This window comes from Orycteropus afer, unplaced genomic scaffold (genome assembly GCF_000298275.1).
Source record: "Orycteropus afer afer isolate SDZICR_OR568_19922 unplaced genomic scaffold, OryAfe1.0 scaffold00665, whole genome shotgun sequence".
Taxonomy (NCBI): Eukaryota; Metazoa; Chordata; class Mammalia; order Tubulidentata; family Orycteropodidae; genus Orycteropus; species Orycteropus afer.
The window spans coordinates 1,103,392-1,106,295 of record NW_006922252.1 but is presented as its reverse complement, the minus strand read 5'-3'; the positions used below and the strand labels follow the sequence as shown (position 1 = coordinate 1,106,295).

The following is a 2,904-nucleotide window of genomic DNA, read 5'->3' as shown; positions in this document are numbered from 1 at the left end:
CGCCAGCCTTCTGGTTAGCAGTCAAGTGCCTTAGCCACTGTGCTACCAGAGCTCCCCTAAAAAATATTGTGAGGATTCAAAGAGAAATGGCTACATCTTCACTACTTAGTTTTCTCAATTTATGTTTTCCATTTTATACTTTTTCCAAAGATTCTTAGGGTTTTATTTTCAAGGAGCATTTTTATTTTAAATTAATAATTATAGGTAGAAAATATATCATTACCTCTTGCTCTGAATCCTGCATTTGGTTCCTCAATCTCATTTTTGTTTCTTGGATCTTGAGAAAGCAGTCAGTTTTCTGGCCTGCTATTTTGAGTTCATCAGTCCTGCAAGCAAGATCTTCTGAAGACTTAACATTTCCTAGAAAAATGGATCATTCTCATTATACAGGGATGAGCTATGTGGACCAAAATACTATGTCACACCCTCACCATCACCCAACGACTTCAGTCTCACACACTCATGGAGGATGAAATGGTAACATCATGATGATGTCTATGATCTTCTACATTGTCTTTAAGAATATGGAAGTACTGTTTTCTACTTTAGTGATCAACACAACTGGAAAAATTGCAGGAGCTTTTGTGGCAGTGTTTTTATAAGCAATATTCTATGTCGGACTCAAGATTCCCCAAGAGAGCTTGTTGTACAAGTCAACATGTGCTATAATTCCATGCCTATGCCAGGAGCAAACAGAACAATCCTTATGGAGACACACACTACTGGGCAGAAGATGCTAAGCCTTCCTCATTTTCTGCAAACATTGCTGCATATCATCCAAGTGGTCATCAGCTAGTCCCTCATGCTCATCTTTATCACCTACAACAGTTAGCTCCACATTGCTGTGGCAGCAGAGCCAACAGGATACTTCCTCTTCCACTGGAAGAAAACAGTGGGAGTGAACATCACTGAGCACTGCCATTGACATCAGACTCCATGGTGTGGCCTTGTTAATTGCAATGGGAAGACTGTTCTGGTTACCTAGTACTGCTCTGACAAGGATATACCACAAATGAGATGACCTAAAAACAGGAGTTTATTTTCTTACAGTCCAGGAGGCTAGAAGTCCAAGTTCAAAGTGCCAGGCTCTACGGGCTGGTAGAAAGCCCCTCAACCTTGGGGTCCAGCTCTGCCTCCTGCTCCTGGCTCACTGGAACTAGAGGTGTTTCTTCACTCAGACAGCTGTTGACTGCTGAGGCTGACAATTCCAAGGTTAACAAATAAAAAGGCACAGTCCAGATGTTGCCAAACAACATGGCAGGCCATTAATGTAAGTCCATTGTAAGTCCCAAAGTTGGCAGAGCATGGCAGGCTGCTGAACAACGACACAGCTACACACAGGGGTCCAAGAGTGCCATAAGCTAGAGACCATTCCCCAAACTACTTCTTACATGCAGGAAGCAGACCACATAACCGAAGCAGCTACTCAGTTGCTTGTGGTAGATCCCACCATGGAGTTGATTGCCGATCTCTTCATGGGGAATAACTACCACCAGCTGCCCAGCCATGCAATCAGGCCCAGCCAAGTTGACATAGAAACAAAACCACCACAGTGAATAATAGAAAGGGATTATTAACTTCAGCCAAGATTGATAGCATTTGAGGAAAATTCTTGCCTAACTAAACCCAGAACTCACCTTCATATTAGAAATTAAATTCCAGTTTTCAGACTGAATTACTGAGATATATATTGTGCCTTTCCCTAGGTGTGATGTATTGCACCTAAATCTTTTGAGTGTGTAAAGAATGGTTTGAATCTAACTGTCAGCATCCAGCCTGCAGAAATGTGCATTCCTTGGCAGCTGATTTATCAGCTTACATCCTCACTTAACATTTTGATCAGAATGAACTTGCTAATCAGACCAAAAAAAAAGACAATCAATTTGAGAAAATAGAAATCAATAGTTTAAAAGAAAATAATCAGTGTTTGAAAAGAAAAAGAAAACGTAACACTAAATAGCTATCAGGTCATGGCCAAGTTACAATTTTCATATTTATTTACTCACCTAGAAAGATAGCTTGTGCTCATCTTTCCACTGTGTAGAGCCATGAGTTTCAAGCATGGTATGTTTGTGAATGAAATTTAAAAAGATATAAAATACTTTATGAGTCATTGAAAATATTATCATTTTAAATATCAAGGCTGAAAAATATTGGTAGTATTGATATAAAATTTCAAGGGGGATGCTTGTATTTTTATCTATTAATTTCCTTATTTCATTTTTTTTTTTTTGCCTGTAATTTTGATTTGGCACAAGTCCTTCTGGAGACAACTTATTTTTTTGTTAACCCAGTCTTTTATATTTATTTTCAGATTTCATATTTTTAAAATAAATTTCTATGCATATCCAAAAAGCATTTGATATTCAAGATAAGTATACAGTGATTAAACAGCTTTACTTAAGCAGACAACAGTTACTGTTATATTTTTGTAGGGTTTTAAGAGGGAAATTGGACAATAAATAAATAGAGAAGCTCAGTTGGCTTAGATTCAAATTCTTAGTCACTTTATCATCTGTATGACTTTCAAAATATTTAAGTTTCTGTGAGTCAGTTTTCTCATCTTTAAAATCTTATCTTTAGTTTTATCTGTTTCATAGGCTAATTTTGTAAATTGCTCTGTTAATATATTTAAAATTCTTAAAAAAAGGGTAAAATTTGCAATAAATATGAGTCACTATTTTTATTATGTACATCATTATCAGGCATCTTGAATCCATATAGATAAGAGCAATATTGTCCATTGTGCATGTGAGAAGAAATAGATCTATACAAGGAATTTGATTCTTGGAGAAAGTCTAGGAATTTCAGCTACCTGGTAATAAAAAAGGAACTGTGTCTAGTCCTAACATTTCTATCTCAAAGCTTTCTTGGAGATTATTGGAACCATTATTAGATAAAAAT

General features: G+C 36.7%; 1 pseudogene; it reads left to right on the top strand.

The window, feature by feature from the left end:
• Window positions 1-344: 344 nt before the first annotated feature.
• LOC103210856 lies at window positions 345-925 on the top strand (annotated as a pseudogene).
• The last annotated feature ends 1,979 nt before the right edge of the window (window positions 926-2,904 follow it).